This window comes from Acomys minous (genome assembly GCF_964271855.1).
Source record: "Acomys minous genome assembly, chromosome: 4".
NCBI classification, from domain to species: Eukaryota; Metazoa; Chordata; class Mammalia; order Rodentia; family Muridae; genus Acomys; species Acomys minous.
In genome coordinates this window covers 382,490-403,736 of record NC_140486.1, presented here as the reverse complement: position 1 = coordinate 403,736, position 21,247 = coordinate 382,490, and the positions used below count along the sequence as shown (strand labels likewise).

General features: G+C 34.2%; 1 protein-coding gene across 1 annotated transcript in view; it reads right to left on the bottom strand.

Moving 5' to 3' along the window:
* Positions 1–21,247, bottom strand: part of DOK6 (docking protein 6) — a 389,456-nt gene that overhangs the window by 320,265 nt on the left and 47,944 nt on the right. The window lies entirely within an intron of this gene.

Sequence of the window (21,247 nt, the reverse complement as noted above, 5' to 3'; positions counted from 1 at the left end):
AAAATCAAAACAGCAAAAAAAATATGAATTAAAAAAATCAAGACCAAAATGGATTTACAGCAAAATTTTGCCATCTTTTTCAGAGATCTATAATAACTACTTCTTAAATTATTTTTTCAAAAGAAGGAAGAGTCCCAAACCCCATCTACAAGGTCGGCATTTCTCATTTTTCAAAACCTAGTTTCCCTGGTTGTGTCTTTCTCTGACTTTCAACATAACCATGAATGAAAAGAGTAGGGAAAATCTCTGATTAACATAGATGCAAACATTTTCAACACAATACTTTCAAACTGAATGCAAACATATGTCAAAATGATCCTCTACCACTATCAGAGATCCAGGAATGGTGCAACATACATACATCAATAAATTTTTTAAATTACATAAAAATCATATAGTTATATCTATACATGCAGAAAAAGGACTTGCCAAAATACATTTTATGTATACTTTCAGAACAAATTGCAATAAAGATGAAAAACATCAGAAACAAATATCTAATAGCTGGCCAACTCATCGAGGATAAAATACACATCACAAAATGATGAACATGTCAATGAAAAAATCAATAAAAAATGTCTAACTAAATGACAATGAAAATATAAGGAAACAAACTTCTGTGATACTTTCCTCAATCTTTGCTGATAAAAGTCCTAGAAAGGTAGAGAGTATACAACTGGAGGGAACATACTTCAATATAACACATAATATGTAATATATAACAAAACACCAACATAATACTCAATGGGAAAAATGAAAGCAATTCATTAAAAATCAAATAAGACTGGGATACCCTCTAATGCCACTCCTTTTCAATAAGTAAGACAACTTGAATCTAAAAAGCTTTTAATGTGATGGTTGAAACCTTAGCTAGAGAAACAACACAAGAGAAGGAAATTAAAGGGCTGCAAGTAGAAAAATAAAACAAAATTGTGATGTTTGTAGATAATACGGTATTATGTGTAATATGTCCTTGAAGTTCCAGAAGAAACTTCCAGAAAAGATCGATAATTTCATCACAGTGGTCTGGAATATCTCTAACCAAATGTTTAAAGTTTCGACAATAAAAATTAAACTTCTGAAGAAAGAGATTGAAGAGGACATTGGAAATGGAAATACCTTCACTATGGTCATTTAAGACAAAAATAATATTAGAAAAATGAACATTGCACCAAACAATTTATAGATACAAGTCAATTCCAATCAAAGCCTCTATATCATCCTTCACAGATAGAAAAGAAATCCCAAAAACTCATATAGAATCACTAAAGACCCAAGATAAACAAATTAATCTGAGCAAAAGATTAATATAGAGGGATTTCCATTCCATGTATAAAGACATACTAAAGAGCTATTTAAATAAATGTAGAGCGATATTAATATAATCAGTTTGGTACTAGCACAAACATGTATTCTAATGCAACAAAAACAGAGGATGTAAATATGAGTTCACATGGTTAATAGTCATCTGATATTTAACAACGAAGCCAAAAACACACACTGGAGAAAAGAGTATCTTCAACAAATGGTCCTGGGAAATTTGAATATTAACATGTAAAGAATAAAATTAGACCTATGCCTATTATCCAGAACATAAATGAGTTTCAAATGCATCAAAACATTAACATGAAACCCGAAGTGCAGAAACTGCTGTAATAAACATAGGAGAGAAAGGGCTTTCTGAATACACCCTACTTATCCAGTCATTAAGACCAACAATTAAGTAAGATGATTTAAAACTAGAAAGCTTCTTTATAGCAAAAACAACCAAAAAACAAAAAACAAATCACCAAACCATCCAAGCAACCAAAGAAACAATCAAAAACCGGTATTCAAGTGAAGATGATGCTCAAGAGAACAGTTGCCATGTATGTTAATATAGAAAATTATCATCCAGGATTTATAAAGAAGTCAAATAATAGGGTGAAGAAATCAAAATACTAATCTTAAAAAATGGATTATGGATCAAAACAAAAGGTTATCAAAAGAAGATAAACAATTGCTAAGAGATATCACAAAAATGTGTTCAATATGCTTAGCAGTTAAGAAAATGAAAACTATGGGAGGGAGGGAAGAATGGGAGGATACAAGGGATGGGATAACCATTGAGATGTAACAAGAATAAATTAATAAAAAAAATACTTTGGCAGAAAAAAAAAGAAAATGAAAACTAGACATTTCATTATACACTAACTAGAATGGCTTGGATGAAGAAAACAACTAACAACAAATGCTGCTGCTGATGTGGTTAAAAAAAGATTTATTCATGATTGATGTAATTATAGATTAGTAATCCCACCATGGGGGTCTATATGAAGAATTCTCAAAAAACTAAAATTAAATCTTCCATATACAATTAAACACACCACTCCTTGGCATATGTTTGAAAGATTGGACATCCTATTGCACAGATACTTGCTCAGCCATAGAGAATAGTGACCAATAGTTATACCTAGTTGTAATATTTATTAATTACAATAATTACTAGTATAACAAGAAGTCATTAAGATGAAATGATGATGCATCTTGGTGGTAACTACAAGATGTCCACTTTGACTTAGCTCTTGCTCAATAAAAGGGAATTTATGTTTACTAATATAAAACTAGCCAACATCCATGACTAGCAATGAAAGGACATCACAATTTTTAAATGCATTCTAAATATATTCTTATATCTACTAATAATTGATAACTCTAGTTATCATTAAAAACTTTTTTTCTGCAACAGATAGAGACAATTATGGAAAGCAATACTGGTCAAGGTACCTAACAGGACTGTGGAGAAGCCAAAACCAACTGTACACAACCTCTAGATCCAAGATCAGGAAACTTCTGCTGAGAGACTCTGTCTTCTGTATACAGCAAGGAAGGTGCAATAATGAAATTCCAAGGTATACTAGACTAACCAAGACTTGAACAGTGACAATACCAGTTGTTAGGGAAAAAACTCAAAACGTCCCACCCCTAAATGAACAATTATAGGCATTAGTGACCGCTGAGAGACGGATGAAACCCCAAAAGATTATCTAATATCAGTGGTCAGCCCTGTATCTAGAAGGTCATCCCTGTTATCTACTACCGATAAATGTTGGGTTTTACAAATAAAATATTTTTGAAGCCAAATGAATCAATAGTGTTCACAGGGCCCTGGTGCTTTGAGCCGCTGTCTTTGAGAAATGCTCCATTTCCTGAGGTTCCGAGAAGCTCTCTTGACCTGCTTCCTCCATAGTTAGGCCAGGCTACTCTTTCATCTGCTCAAAACAGAAAGGATTCTGTATTCAGTTGGGAAAAAACAAGTGCATGAATAGAGGATGGATATATTCTACTTACAGTATGTAGTCATATCAAACAGTGCTATAGAAAAGCACCATGAACAGTGAAAGTGTGCAGTGGAAAAACTGAACTTTTAAATATCAAGCTTAGCTTTCTATTGCAGCATTTTCATTCTCATGGGAAAACCACCAAGATGTGTTTCATTTTGGTTCCACTTACATGAGGAACCATGTATATTTCTGTACTTATAAAAATATAATGGCTTAATTAAAGAAATAAAAATGTTAAATATTTTTCTACCATCACTCCTCAGTACATAAGCATGGAATTACTACATCATTAGAAGACTTGATTTTAAAAATTGATGTTTCCTTGTAAAATTCACAGTAGAAATAAATTTGTGATCTTATTGTTATTGCCTAAGTGAATTCTACTTGGAAATGAGCAGATTTGGTTTGTTTAGTTAATTACAACATGTAATGAAAGTGTTTAGGTAATAAAGTATGAAATTTTATTATATTACTTTATAGTTATTTCAAATATTTTATTTAAGAAAAATAAAATAATTTATATTCAATCAACATTATTTTTCATTTAATTTTTATTTTATTAATTGCAGAAGATAGAAGATCACAAGTTTAGAAAAGCATACAGTTAGTATAGACTAGCTCTAAATGTGTAATTCAATTTTTAAGTTTTTAACTTCACAATGGTGCAACTTGTTGATTTAGCAGAAACTGTTCTTTGAGCATTGCATTTGATCTTCTCCATCTTGAACAACAGGCTCTTGAAACTGTCTTGATGATAAGCATCCACAGGGTGATGCACCTGCTACATATCCATTTAAACATATATTCTAAAGCTTAGCTTCTAAATTCAGGGTGTGACCCAGTGTGGACTCGGGTAACTGAATGTGTTTGGGAAGTCATAAATAAATTGGCAACAAAAAAAGTTCTGAATGCACAACCAAAATTTATTTCCAAACTCATATAACTGGCAACAGTTATTCATGTTGCATTAGAGGACTTCACTGAAGCCCTGGTTCTGAACATGAAACATAAGCACCTTACACATCTCATACTATCATGCCATGAGCTACCACTTACGCTGTTTGAAACACCTAGGCTTCGATTTAAATTAAGACTCTTATAGACTACGAATTGCAATGATTTTGATGTACAGAAATTATATTCTACTCTAATAGAAACATTATGGGAAAGAAAGATTTTAATACTTTTATGGCTTTATTCCTCAGCATGCAACTATCAATTCCATATAGCTTGGATAGGATTAGAAATATTATATGTTCGCATTTCGTTTTTAGTTATTAGTTTGAATCATTTAATGAATTTTTGGCTCGCTGTTAGAGCAGAATTTCTAAAAGTTTCTGAAATGGTCTAAAAAATACTTCTGCTATTTTGTACTGCATATTGATGAAAAATGACATTCTAGGTATTGATGACTCCAAAATAAAAATAACATTTATTTTTTAAACTGTTAACAATGCCCTGTATTATACTGTAGTACCAAATATTGTGATAAATATAATTAACGTAATTTGCAATTTCTTTTAATAAATGATACTTATGTGCATGGAAGAAGCTTAAAAAGCCCTGCTCAACAATGTATTGTGCGGCCACTAGGGTTACAGAGTCAGATCTATTAATGCATCTTCAATTAATTATGGCTGTACTAATAAGCTGAGAGACATCTGCAAATTGCTATTCACAGTTTATCTGTGCATGCGTAACTCCATTATTAAAAGAAAAAACATACAAAAGACAAAAGGTATTTTAATTATATGTGTTTTTTCATATTACAGATTTCTGTATTTATTTACTTTAAAGTGAGCACACTTCAATAAGTTTATCATCAACAATTTTTAAAAAGAATCAATTCTCTTGCTTTACATTCTTTTTAAAATACATTTTATTGATTTATTCGTGTTACATCTCAATTGTTATCCCATCCCTTGTATCCTTCCATTCCTCCCTCTCTCCCGCTTTCCCCTTACTCCCCTCCCCTATGACTGTGACTGAGGGGGACCTCCTCCTCCTGTATATGCTCATAGGGTATCAAGTCTCTTCTTGGTAGCCCGCTATCCTTCCTCTGAGTGCCACCAGGCCTCCCCATCCAGGGGACATGATCAAATATGGGGCACCAGAGTTCGTGTGAAAGTCAGTCCCCACTCTCCACTCAACTGGCTACCAAGAAGAGACTTGATACCCTATGAACATATACAAGGGGAGGAAGTACCCCTCAGTCACAGCCATAGGGGAGGGGAGTAAGGGGAAAGCGGGAGGGAGGGAGGAATGGGAGGATACTTGTAGTTTTCTAGGACCCTCTGGATCCTTCTATTTCCCCGTTCTTCCTTGCTTCTCTTCATTCAATGTCCTTAATCATCAGGGAAATGCAAATCAAAACAACTCTGAGCTTCCATCTTACACCCATCAGAATGGCTAAGATCAAAATCTCCAGTGACAACACATGCTGGTGAGGATGTGGAGAGAGAGGAACACTCTTTCATTGCTAGTGTGAATGCAGGAAACATGGGAGGGTTTAGAGTGAAGGTGACTGGGAAGGGATAAAGGGAGAAAAGTGATGTAATTCTTTTTTTTTTTTTTTTTTGGTTTTTCGAGACAGGGTTTCTCTGTGTAGCCTTGGTCATCCTGGACTCACTTTGTAGACCAGGCTGGCCTCGAACTCACAGCAATCCACCTGCTTCTGCCTCCCGAGTGCTGGGATTAAAGGCGTGCGCCACCACGCCCGGCTCGAAAAGTGATGTAATTCTATTTCAATGAAAAACATACCTCCAGAAAAGGTGTGTGTGTGTGTGTGTGTGTGTGTGTGTGTGTGTGTGTGTGTGTGTGCGTGTGTGAGTGTGTGTGCATGTGTGTGTGTGTGCGTCTGTGTGTGACTTGTCATTATGTAATTTGGCTGTGGTAATCATACAATGAACATGTAAACCATCACCAAGTACACTTTGAGGACATGCAATCTTTGTCTAAGTATTTTAAAATTTAAAATAGATGGTGATATTATACATACAAATAAGGATGTGAAATATTTTTAAAGAACTATAAGGTACATGGTCTAAAGCAACAGAAAATTGATGCAGTTTCTATATAGTTCATTGTAATGTATATTAATGAATGACTTATGCATATCTTAGTTGCATAAAATGCTAGCCTAAAACCAAATACACAGCATGAAAAACGTAGGGTTTTTTCCTACTTTGTTAGTATCTTAATATTCATTTACATAAATGAAAACCAACACTTTTTCATTTTGATATTGTTCTAAAGATATTCCATCCAAGAGATTTTATGTTACAGAAATGTACAAAAACAATATTAAAGCTACAAAACATATGTTTTTCTCCTTTAATTGAATGCATCTTAAGTGACTGATAATGAGATAATATCTCTAAGAATCTTCCATAAACTAATGTATTTATTTTTGCTCCTTTTCCCTAATAGGTCCCACTAATGGATTCAAAAAGCATATTATAATCATATGCATTAATATAATTTATTTATAATCTTTCAATGGTGCAAGGCTCATTAATTATCTTTGTAAGCATAAATTATATTGTTGTAAAATTTTTATTTTTTTGGGGGTGTCTCGGTGCTTAAGAGTACATGCTATTTTTCTAGGGAACCCAAGTTTGTTTCCCAGCATCCATGTGAGGTACCTCATAATTGTCTCTAATTTTATATCTATGGGCTCTTATGTCTCTGGTCTCCTCAGACGCCTGCAGTCAAATGAACATATCCCTACACCAACACACAACTAAACATAATTTATAAATTTTTAAATCCATTGTATTTGTTCTTTGATAGGTATGTTCTTTCATGAATATTTAAATGCAGAAGTCATTCTGAGGCTAAAGTAAAGGAACATATGGCAAGTAGGCTCTTGATGAAGCCATTCTGAGTTCTATGTAAATGCTGTCCAAATAGTATAGTCATAAGACACAGGATAAAAAGTCAGTAAAGAAGGTATGAATTCCAATCACAGAAATTAGGCTACAAGTAGAGAAAAAAATTCCAGAATGAAAAACAACTCATGACCCCTTTGATTCATAACAGAAAAGCTATAATAAATTAAGAATATGAAATCCACATGCAGCCTGTTTCCACTTGCCTGTCTCACTGAACCACTTGTTTATTTTCCCCATCCTTTGAAGTAGAAATATTCAACCTTCTACACCAACAAGCATCCATCTGGAACTTGGTTCATGAACCTATCATGCACATTCTTATTGTTCCTATTTGTGTTTTATAAAACAAATAAAAATCAAAAAAGCAATAGTGAAATACTTCTTGTATTTATCAATAGCCATCAGTGAGTTCTGTTGTGCCGTCTCACTCCCAATCTATCTCATGTATGACTACTTTTCTATGACTGGCCCCTGATGTTTCTAGGTACTCAGTATTACCTCATCTTCCTAATTGCTGTATTTTGAATAGTCTTTCTGAGGTCCATAGTGACTCCATGGCTCCCAAACTCCTCATTCTTTACATTCCTAGGGTCAGAGTCTGTCAAAAAACTAGTACTACACATAAATGACAACCCCCATAGTACACTTTCTGAGAGCCATTAATGAATAAAATTCATTTTGTATTTTATGAGAAAAATAGTTATGTTAGAGATTGACTAATATATAATTTTATATTCAATCAGTTAATAATTGACAATAGTAAATTAATTACAGACAAAAGAAAAATATGCAATGTACTGTCCTTTTCAGCTATAAAACTCTTTGCAGCTTATATTTAGAGTCTACAAACCTCATGGTGAACTCACAAAAGTCATGCATTTCCCAATATTCCCTATGGTATAACCAATGGCATTCAGCAAACTGAATGATAAATATAAGTTTTTAATTATCAGGTGCAAACAGAAGTGGTGCACTGTAGGCACAGGATAATGGACTGTGGAAACTGATCAAATTGTTTGGATTTACATGAGTTTTCCTGGAAACACTGGTATCTTGTTACCAGGCATGGATAGAGGAGTGTAATTCTGGCCTACTGCCTCTCCACCTCAACAGTTCACAGATGATAGCATTTCTGAAATTCCATAGTATAAATATGTTCACCAGTATTGTTGATTTCAGGTTGATAATGTGAAATCATGAAATAAGCACAGTTGGACTTAATGTCCTTTATCTGGTGGATCATCTATGGCTGATGGGAGCAGATAGACTTCTGATATTGATCAGTTTATTGTTTGGAAGTGAAGCACTGCTCTTTTTGCTAGTAAACTAGATATGCAGTTAATGGTCTTCTGTATCTGCACTGGCTGCTTTCTTCTCTTTCTTTATTGAGAGTGTAAAATATTCTTAGAAAAGATGTTGAAAAGTTGGCATTCATGACTGTTAATCCTTAATTTGCTAAGCCCCAAAAGAGACTGATTAGTTTAGAATCACTTCGACTTAATAGAATTAGGGCTAGGGTTATTTCAGTGTTAGCTCTTTATTAAATTTCTCCCAATGCTCTTTCATGAAAACATCATCTCTATTAAAATTCACAGAGCTGTAACAGTGTGGACTCCATGTAACTTTACTGGCACCTTTCTGTTCCTGTAACAAAATATCTGGGAGAAGTAACTTAAAAGAAAGGAAAATTGATTTTAAGTGAAGGTTGCTAAGTCTTGTTGCTTTAGTCCTAATACAAGGCCTTGGAAGTGAATACTGAAGGAGAAAGCTCATTTCAAGATGGTCGTGACACACAGAAACTGAAAGAATATAAAGATGCCAAGATATAGCAAATGACAGGCCTTCAGTAACTATACTTGCTTCCTCTGAATGGGACGCTACTTTCCATAATGTCATCAAATTATAGACCCATTAGTGGCTTTATTCATTAATCAGTTTGAAGCCCCCACTCCCCAAAATCTCTGAATGTAAACATACTGCCATGAGGAACATTTAAAACAATTAAAATTCTAAAATATTTTCATTTTTTAATGTTTATTGAATTTGCTCTTTGTGAATTTCATGCATGTTTAAAGTGTATTCTGATTATTGAACTCTCCTAACCTCTCTAGTCTCCTCACTACAACTGCCTCATTCCTCCACAATTTCCACTCAAGCATTGTTTAAACTGATTGAGTTCAAACAGTATCTTCTGTATGACTATTGCTTCAGAATGACGGATTTGAACTTGGGGAGCTCCTCAAAGGGTAAACAATTGACGAATATATGATGCTTGGATGTTCAGACCCTAACAAGACATTTAAAATTCTACTGTAAGAATCAGAGATAATTACAGAAGAGAAGGCATAAGGAATATGAAATCTAGAAGATAAAATGAAGTCCTATGAAATGTTATTTGCAGGACACAGGCCATCAGCCATAACTTCTCAACACCTGTGGCTATCCCTGCCCCCGTATCTGGTTGCGAGCCTTGGTCTGAGAATCTACAGTCTCATTGTTGTGTAAACACTACTACACAATTGTCCACTGGTATGCCAATAAAGCAGTTTACAGCCAATTGCTGAGCAGGGAAGAGAAAGGGCTGGACTTCCTGCCAGCCAGTGGAGGAGGAGTTAAAGGAGTAAGTAAGGGATTCAGCCAAGGGGAAGACCTGAGAGACATCAGGAAGGAGCTGGGACAGGGAAAGCTACAAAGTACAAGTATCTCTGGGATGTATGGTAGGAGGAAAACAAATTAGCTTAGAGGGTTAATAGAGTATTAACTGCTCAGTTGTTGTATTCCGAAGCTTATTATTAAACAAATATAAAAGAGTCTCAATTATTTATGTGCTATCTTGGTAAAGAAAGAAACTGAGAAACAAACACAATTTTATAAAAATAACTAACAATACCAAAAGGTGAGTATAAGACTAGGTTTATCAACAGTGGATCATGGCTCTGAGAGAAACTCAAGAAGTCTTATGTATCTCTAGAGACCAATCTTTTAGCACCCAGCCTTTAAGAAGAATACAGCAGATCTTACTAGTGACAATAGAATTAGAGCAGTGATCCGCATTCACTTCTCTGTTAACTTGTCATGTTTCTGTGAGCATCAGTGTCAACTCCAGTAAATGAGCTGCTGTGACACCAGTGTTAAGGGAAGTGGTACATGAACAGTGCCAGTGAGCCACAGGAACGGCTGAGTGTACAATTCCGAAGCCTAAAGGATCTGGGTACACTAGTAGGGATTAGGAATATGGGCACAGTCCAACTTAAGGGAAACATGTTGTATATAATGAACATTTCTCTCACAAATTATATATTTGGACTTGGGAATGCAGCAGGGGCTTGTTAAGGTCATGAGAGTTCAGGTCTCAGCATGGCTGTTAACCTACAAATTAATGGAAGAGGCTGCTGATAAAATAGGCCTTTTGTCACATGTATCACTGGACAACCCAGCTCCATTTTTATTAGACTAAATTGCTGTTCATATAGGACACCTGGTCAATGACATTTTGCTGTGGTAGCCTGAGCAGTTAGGAAAAAGAGGCTCTATATGAATAGGGCATCTATACTGCTTGTGGACTTATGGAACACAAAATACACCAAAGACCTCTCTCATATAACAAAATGCACTGTCGATTTGATAATAAGACAGCACGCATGGTGTACAAGGCCACAAAATGTTAAATATTCTGAATATTTATCTGACTCCCAAAATTAGTTTACCTCATATCCTACAACAACTATAATAAAATTTGAGTTTACTCTAAGTACTTTGTGGTTGAATAAATCAAATTACAACTTAGAAAAAAGACTTATAGCCACTGAGTATAAATCTACTATATTCAAAAGAAAGCGATACTATTATCAATTTATCATGTCATTTTCTTTATACTTAGAATTTTTATTTAAGTGTATCTTAAATGATAAACAACAGAAACAATTATTTTTCACAGAAGAAATAAATGTCAAAGGCATAAAGCCCATTACAGTAATTTCCTTTAATGATTTAGACTTCACTGTCAAATATTTACTCAGTTTAAATGAAAGTAAAAGATATGCATTTAGTCTGATTGAAGTGGCATTTTTCCAACAGATAATTTTCTTTAAAACTTTGCTCAAAATATAAGAGCTTTAGTAAGCCACCGTTATAGAAATGCTTTTCATCCACGTTTCTGAAGGGCACTTCCTGACATTTTTCTGTCAAAGGATCCTATAATTTTATGATACCTTTATTTACTACATTGCATATATGTGAATATATATAATATATATAGTGATTATATTATATGTACAACTCTTACATTGTTAAGATTTTTGTTTATTATTGACTTTGTCGTGAAAACATCCAATTACCAAATGTGGAATAACATAAAATTAAAATTGAACACATTTATTTTTATTATAATTAAATTATTAACATACTAAAACATCAAGTTGATCAGACTTTTTTCTTACTGTGAAGGAGCTATATGGCATATATTTTTATATTCTTGTAACATGTTGTATGCTTTGATATACATGCACATTAAAAAACAATTGCCACAGCCTATATTAGTCTATATTTTTTATCCTGCTTTATCTCAAGGAGTAAAAGTCTTTGAAGTACCTGTGTAAATGTGTAGAGTTCCAACCACACAATGCAAAGTTCTCTGTCCACCTACAACTAAGATTACTGTCTTGAGTTAATTCATTTTATGTTATGAGTGAAAGCTTCAAACACAATGAACCCCCCCCACAATTTTACATTTTCCCCCAATAAATAACAGGTCACAGGGCAAACAATGACATCAGTACTCAATAGGAACTTCATACTGTTGACAGTACTCAATTTCAACACCCATCACTTGTCTGGCAAAGGGAGTTTGCTAGACCCCTACGTGTTCTCCACATCACCGAATTCCTTGAATTCAAGCCAGGCCATCTGATGAGCAGTCAGCAGCAGCAGAAGCTGTGACCTTCAGCTCCTTAGGTAAAAGAATCTTTGTGATAGTCTTCAAGTAAGCCATATATTTCTAATTGAATGCTCTCGATCATACAGGACTTTGATTAATTTGGTTCCAAGCAGCCTTGAAGAGCAGAACTGCTCGCCAACTTGAGTATTTATAGTACATGTTTACTGGAAATCTTCAAGTAGAGATAAAGCTCTCCTGTCATATACTTTAATCCTTTAGCCGCATTTTAACAACGTAAAACACAGTTGGTAATCAGAAATCCTCTTGTAATATTTTTCAAGTATTTTACTAAACTATTTACAGATTATTTACTTCTGAACTATTTGAAATATTCTGTCTTTCAGACAAAAAGACAAGGAGTGGAAGGTTGGTAGTAGATGCTGGATATAAGATGGATCAATGATAAATATAGATAAATATGTTCATTTACACTAACAAGTGATTTTTAACATAAAAAGAAATTTTGAAAACTCATTCATTTACAAACTCATTGATTCACTCAAAAATACACATCAAACAGTATCTCAAACATGGAAGCTGGTCACGAAACATTTAATATCAATTAATGAGCACTATTGTATTTGTGACAATCTTGAGCTTTATACTGATAATTTAATTTCACAGATAAAGAAATAATGTGTATTTTTAGACTGCATACTTATAATTTCAAATATATTATTAAAATTTTTTTCTTTAATTGTTGAGGCAGAATATGAGGAGTAGCTAGCACAATGGAGTATGTTCTAAGTCTAGGGCATTGTGTTTGTTTTAAATTTTCTGTGGAATCAAGAAACAATTTATTTAACCTCTCAAACCAAATAATAAAGGTGAGTTTACTCCAAGATAATCACTAAGGCTGTCTACCTGAGAAAAGTAAAGAGGACGAACCAATAGTCAATCATGCCTGTCTTTGTCCTTTTAAAGAAACTTAGTAAGGGAAATCAAACCAAAAGAGGTGTTCTGTCACACGCACACGCACACGCACACGCGCACGCGCACACACGCGCACGCGCACATGCGCACACGCACACGCACACACACACGCACACGCACGCACACGCACACACGCACACGCACACACGCACACACACGCACACGCGCACACGCACACACGCACACACACGCACACACACGCACACACACACGCACACGCACACGCACACACGCACACGCACACGCACACGCACACGCACGCACACATGCACACACACAAGATGTTGAAAGGTATGCCTCTGTGTGCTGGTGGTTGGTGTATATTAGGTGACAGTGGCCTGATGCCGTCTGTGTTCTGAGTTAAACACCACCTAAAGCAATGCCTCTCCCATCGCTGTAGACTCCTTCTCCTCATTGTTTTTCCACATCTCCTACTTACCAGGAATTTTATAAAGTACATCATAGTGGGTTAGTCAACATATATAGCAACCTTCTTTAAAATAAAATCAGATTCAACCATCTAAAAACAGTTTTTGGAATTGCTGCAAAGGCTGTGGGTATGCAGTCTCACTACCTGCCTCTTGTCATCATTGTCTGGGAACTGACGGATGTCATTGTGGGACCATGGGCTGAATTTAGTATTGCGCCTAGGATGCGAACGACCTCCCCTAAAAACTTGTAAAGGACATGATATTAAAGGTAATTAATACTCTTTTTTGTTTGAATTGTGTAATTACTGATTAAATGGCATTGTCTTTCCCTCAGCTGGTGCAAACATGTACAGAGCATGGACAATGAGTCACTGTAAAAGTGCTTCCTAGGGCCCTAAGCATGAGAAGGTATGGTATGCCTGTGAGAAGAGACATATTATGTAATCATTGTGCTGGCCGGAGTTACCTTGCTGGGGGTGTAAGCCCAACATAAATGAATAAAAATTTATAATAAGTGTCTTTAAACAGCAGCACACTCAAAACTAGTGTATTCACTGATGTGTTAATGAGGCTATTACTTCAGGCTTGGGGCCTGGTTCTGTTTACCCAGATGGCAAAGCTTAAGGCTTGAATGGATTTTAGAATAATTACTTCTTTAATTCATTGAGCAAACACGGATCAGAAAAAATGAAAATTTCTCAAAGTATTTCTGGACTATATTGTAAAAATAAAATGGCTTCTAAATTTAAGCTTTCTTCCTATCACCAAAAATAAATCATCTAGGATTGTCTATGCATACTTACAAAGCTGAGACATTTATTTCAGATTCTTTTTAAAAACTTCTATCTTTACTTAAAGCTAGAGAAGTTTGAAATTACAAAAAGCATAAAAATGACATAGGAAAAGATTGTTCAATGTAAAATTATCACTGTTTCAACCATATGATTTTACAGACCTAGTAAAGGTTTACCTGAGTGTGTGAGGTTCTTGTTTAAGACTTGTCATTTACAAATTAAGAAAATAACAATTTACTTTGCAGTAGAACAGAACAGACATCGTCTATGACTAGAATCTCGCAACCTGTTGGCTGTTGGAGTTAATCATGCTTATAAATTTGAAAACTAAAAGTTTGATATTGAAACTAATATAGGTTATAGATTAATGGAGATAAAAATGAATCATTAAAAACCAAAGAACTAAAATAAAGTTTATTCTACAAATACAAGGGGAATCTAAAGACTGGAGGCTTTTCGAGATCTTTTCTATCTAAATGTTGTCAGCACAATCCGAAGTTTGATGAAGGAACTGTTTTACTGGAAGCATCCCCTTCTCAAGCTATTACTACTTTAAAGAATAGATTCTTGAGGTTTGCACAGCAACTGCAATCTCTGGGAGAAAGGACAATAGGTCTGCAAGGGATCAGAAGAAGAGATGACAAGAAGCACATGATCAGAAGAACTCTTCATGGTGGTGTCTATGTCACACCAAGAAAAGGGAATGTGATAACCAGTCCTCATAGACAGCCTTAGACAGCTTCTATGAATAAAGACTTATAATATTCTGTTTTGCAATGAGAATGAGTGTACTAAACACAGCCCCTCAGGACTACTGCATGGCTGCTCTTCCAGAAACCTGGTGTAAGTTCCTAGCACCCTCATCAGGTGGTTGACTAACCATCTGTAACTTCGGTTCCAGTAGATCTGACAGCATCCTCTGGCTTCTTTGGGTGCCTAATAAATGCAAATATTATATGTGAAGGATACATGCACACACACACACACACACACTCACAAACATACATACTCTCTCATAATTATGAAATAAATAATAAATTTATAAATAATAAATAATAATTTTCTAAAGGAATAAATTTGGAAAACTTTAGGAAATAAAAATAAGAAATTTAATTATACATGAAGAAGAATACTTTAAGACACAAAATTCATAAGCTATCACACAAAAATGAAGTTTATAATTTATTTTAAAATTAAATTACTGTAAGGTATGTAACAACTATTAATTTATATTAGTTTATCATTTTTATATGACAAATAGGACACTTATCAATAATAATGTGTCAATAAATACATTAGTGTCTAAAGAATTAAAAAGGTTTTGATGTACTAATTTGTTAATAGTTTTTGAGATTTACTTACTTCCTCTTGATCTGTGTCTAAATTTATTAATGGTTATGTTAATTAAGCAAAATTAGTCCACTATTGTAAACTTATGGGAGATGAAAGAGATGCAAAATAAATGTTTAATTACATTAGTGTCATCCTTCACTACACATACTGTATAGAAACTTTTTATTTAATTTTTTCCTTTTATAATTATTATTTTTCTTTTTTACATGTACATTTATATTATTACACACAAATACAATAAACTGATTACAACAAGAAGATCCATGAAACAATCAGGAATTATAAAAATGTTATATTCATATGTTTTGGCTATTTGTATTTGATAACCTTGAAGAAAACATCTTTCCTATCTTTGTGAGTCTAAAATTCTGAATGTAACTCAATATCTATCATATCTCATCTCTATCAACTTAAAACATCTATCTAGACCTAAAAACATTTTAACCCCTAAACAACTAAGCTTAATTGTAAAACTAGACCATCTGGTCTTCAACCTCATCAGAAACTTGAGAAGGTTTAAAACTTAATTACCTGAGTTAAACTGAAAGTGTGGTTAGCAGCCTCCGAAATGGGAAAAAAAAAAGTTTGCTTCCTGAACAGTCACCCAAAATTCTCTATAACACTAGAACATCATCTTCAGCCTTCTGGCCCAGTATATACTTTATAGACTATTAAGCATTTCATTAAATTATTTTATATCTGTACATACCTTTTTTGAGTTATAAATACCTTTTCTCCTCATGAGAGAAGTTATAAGTTCATTCTGAGACCACAAATGCCCAAGAGCAATTCTTCTATTGTGAAGATGTGCTAAAGTTAATAAATACATTACATTACTCATAGATGGATGTTTTAAGTTACATAATATTAATGATTGTTGATAGATCATTTTTGCTCTAAGGAGTTCACTATCGTATCCTTTAAAATGTCTTATGATGACATGTCACAAGAAATATCTATAGTACAATAAAACTGAGAGTAAAATTGCACTTCTCCAGTTCCTGAACCTTAAAAATATGTCTTGGTGTTTACTACCTCTCAACCAGTTCCATGTCTGTTCTGTCCTGAAGACAAGACATGGAAATGTTGTGACAGCTTAGTTTACCTCATCTTGCTAAATGCACTGACTTTACTATATTTTATGTGAACTGGTATTCATTTTCTATACACAACTTTCTATTGACTATTACTCTTCCGTTTATGCTTTATTGGAACTCTTTGGGATCACACTTGCTCACTTGCTAATGATCTGTCCTCCATCAGAGCACCTGACAGCCCCGATCCTAGGGTTCACATTGTCTTTCTGTCATCACCACTTCCTGAGAATAGGCATGAAGAACTCATCTTTTAACTACAAATTTCCTTGCTTTCCAATATAAACATCAAATCTCTCAGTAGGGTAGCAAAAACTTACAAAACGATCCAAATGAAATATGCATTAAAAAGACTTAATTTTTAGTTGAAATTTTTATAGGTTCTATATCCTGAAAGCTTTTTTCCATTAATGATAAAGTCAACAAATTGAAATACCACTTAATACAATTCTTCCCTCTAAATTTTATCACAGTGCAGTAAAAAGACATTAGTGAAAAGCTCAGGAAAATGAGGTCTAAAGTTGAGTTGACACACTGATACCAGTTTATTAGCTTTGATAGGTCACATGAGTTGTTAGCCCTACATTATAGGCTTGATGAATGGCATCCTATCCTTACAATCTTTGCAACCATTCTGTAAGTACAGAATTTATTCCAGTATTACTGTAAACCAAATAAACATCAGCTCTCTCGCTCTCTCTCTCTCTCTCTCTCTCTCTCTCTCTCTCTCTCTCTCTCTCTCTCTCTCCCCCTCTCTTCTTTTTTCTTTTCTAGACCAGGCTGGCCCCAAACTCACAGCAATGCACCTGCCTCTGCCTCCCGAGTGCTGGGATTAAAAGCCTCACCACCATGCCCAGCTAATTTTCTCATTTATAATACTGATATATCCTCGAATACACAAATAAATGAAATATTAAAAAGAAAGTGATGGAAATCTTAATAATCTGATGGGTATATTTTCTCCCTTGTGATTTCCTCTTCCCAGATGACCCTAGTTTGTGTCAAGTTGATACAACAGCTAACCAGCAGTCATTAGGCTATAAGTCCAAGAGTTGTATAGCTGGATATTTATATACTCTGGTAAGTCTACCATGCTACAGAGCAAAATGCATATCCAAGAGTATTTAGGCAACACAAATTGGACTTAATGCATTAAAAAAAAGAGAGAAACTGTGAAGTTGGGTAGGTAAAGAAGTAGCAATAAGATCTGGGAGAAGTTGGGAAAGATTAAAAATTATCAAAGTGCAGTATATCTAATTCTCAAAGAATTAATAAAAATATTATTAGATAAACAAAGAAACCAGGATTGCCATATGTTATGAAAGTCATGGTTTTAAATGTTTACTTTATTATTTTATTACATCAAAATACACTATAAAATAGTATTTTAGGCCTATGGCTCAAATAGGAAAGTAATTAAAGGAAATTATAGTATTTTACTAATTATAGTAATATTGGTAATTATAATAGTATTTATAATATAAAATATAATATATTAGTTATAGAAATATATATATTTTTATATATAATAAATATGTATTTTATATAAATATATGTATATATTATATAGTATAATATAATAATATATTATAAATATTTAAAATATATAATATAATGTAATATATAATAGTAATTACAGCATTTAATACCAATGGCTCAAATAGGAAAGTCTGACATAGTATATTCTTAACTTAATTATTCTTTTAAATTCCAACTTAATACTCTGCTGAAGACAAGTTAAGAAAATGGATTAGAATAAAACAGCACAGAATACAATGTTACATATGAACTTCAAATAACTTTGAAAATAGAAATTTTCATTATACAACTCTCTAATGATTCCTTTGGTCTCTTTCTGAAAAGTCATTCCCTTATGATATGGCTTTTGATTTTATGTTTAATTTTGCTATTGAACTAGACTAACCTTGGAAATCTCCTTTGATTTCTCTTTTCCTGTTTTCTTATCAGCTAATAAAACTAATATGAATATTGAAAAATAAAGTGATGGTAACATTATTTATATGAATACACAGTAATAAATTTAGAAGCAATAAACATGAATCTTACAAGGTTCTCAACAAGTCTATCCCCGGAAAATGGCAAAAATGAAGAAATTATAATTAGAGAACTTGAATATTTATTTTTATTTTCTCTACTTTTTAAGATTGGAAATTTAAGAGATATTTCAAAGTGATTGTTTTCCAATAATATTCTAAGAAAAAGAAAAATTAGTAAGAGAAGAAGGAAGTGATGGAAATTGGGGAGAAAAATGTAAGCAAGTTAGCAGGGATCAGATTAGAAATGGAAGCTTCTTAATCAGTGTACAGGACGATTCTTGACTAATACAATATGCCAACCAAATATAGCTAAATATAGTGTTCTCAAATCATGAAAAACCTAAAAGAGGATTCTTCCAGTGTGTGCATGGAGATGTAGAGTAAGTTCTCTCTGTCTCTTTCTGTGTCTCTGTCTCTGTCTCTGTCTCTGTCTCTGTCTCTGTCTCTCTCTCTCTCTCTCTCTCTCTCTCTCTCTCTCTCTCTCTGTTATTCTGTGTTTGTCTCTCTGTGTCTTTCTGTCTCTCTGTTCTGTCTGTCTCTCTGTCTCTGTCTCTCTGTCTCAGTCTCTCTCTCTCTCTCTCTCTCTCTCTCTCTCTCTCTCTCTCTCTCTCTGTCATTCTGTGTTTGTCTCTGTCTGTCTGTCTCTCTCTCTCTGTCTTTCTGTTTTTGTCTCTCTGTGTGTCTCTGTCTCTGTCTCTCTGTCTCTGTCTCTCTCTGTCTCTGTCTCTGTCTCTCTCACAGAAAGGAAAGATTTCTTTCTTCATTTGCTAATATAAACCATTTGCTTTTACTGCCTTCACTGTTTCCAGAATTAGCATAAATGAGATGAAGGCTAGTGTCAAGCCTGATGGCTCCCACTGAAATCCAGTCCTCAGGAAGCTCAAGCAGGAATACTGCTGAGAAGCTGAGTCAAACCTGAAATACATACTAAGCTTAAGGCCAACCAGAACTACAGTGCGAGATTATGTTGCAAAAACAGATAGATAGATAGATAGATAGATAGATAGATAGATAGATAGATAGATAGATAATAAATAAGGCTGATTAGTATTCTTTTTGACTGGTCTTTAAAGGCTCATGCAGTAAAATTTAGGAAGAATGGAAACATGATTAGAGGTTAAATTCATACTAAAATGTAGAATTACCATGTTGTCTGTTGAAATGATAAGTGGACATTAATCTAAAAAATGTTGTCAGTTTTTAAAATATTTTCTTTGAAATTCCTATGCAGGACTTCTAATATAAGTCAGAAATTGGGTCAACTTTTAACATCTAAACATACATGGATTAGCTTCTTCCAAATATATTTGATCCTATGCTTAAATATAGAGCAAGGGACTAGAGAAATGGCACATCCATTAAGAGCTCTTTAAAACCTTAAGGCCCTGAGATTAGTTCTCAGCACCCACATCAGGCCACTAAGGACTGCCAGCACCAGCCCCAGGAGATCTCTCTTCTGACTTTCATAGGTCATTGCAGACACACACAGACACGCAATAAAATAAATGTTTTAAAATAACTTTCAATATGCAACACACAATAATGTTTTAAAAGAACTAGGTTAGACATCCTTAGTATTTAACCTTTCTGAACAATCAGATCTCAATACCATTGAAGGACACAGCTAGACAAATCCTTGCTTTAAGCTTTGCACACAAAATACGCCATGCAAGGTAAACACACTCCATCTCATCCAGATGGAACTTCAGAGTCACTAAAACCGCAGCATCTTTAAAACAGCATGCATGTTCCTGCTCCCTGCCACCATAACACCCAAGGAAAAGGAACATCCCAACAATTACAACTAGTGCTCTTGACACTGAATAAGTCTATAAAGAGTCTTTCCAGGCACGAATTTTAATACACTTTCACTATATATGAATATTGTTCTAAACTTTATTTGAAATTCAAAGATATGTTCCCAACAGTTATCCTTGCATCACACACTAACTTCCTCATGATGTTAAATCACCGTTAACAACACATGTTTGCTGCCAGTAACTTATTTATGAGACAGATGTTTTTGTAACTTATATTTTAGGATGTCGCATAAAGTGTATTTAAATCTGGTTGTTCTATATTTTCCTCACTCATGAACAAGGAGATTATGCTCTGTGTTTCTCCAACCCTTTTGGCTGCCTCTTGCTGTTCTATTCCCTACTTTGCCCTGGACACTGCTCTCTTTAGGGATTTCACCACATAATTTCTGGCATCTTCCATTCTCTTCCACCATGCTTGGGAGATAGATGTACATCACCATGTACAGCTTTGACATTGATGGTGAGCACTCAAATTCAGGTCCTCATGTTTGTGAGGTGACAACATCATCCAACAAACCACCTCCCTAGCCAAACCATGTTAATACCAATATAGGCCGGGGAATTCCTTGTGAGAGGTCACAGAAAAACGACAAGGACATTGTCTTGTATAACT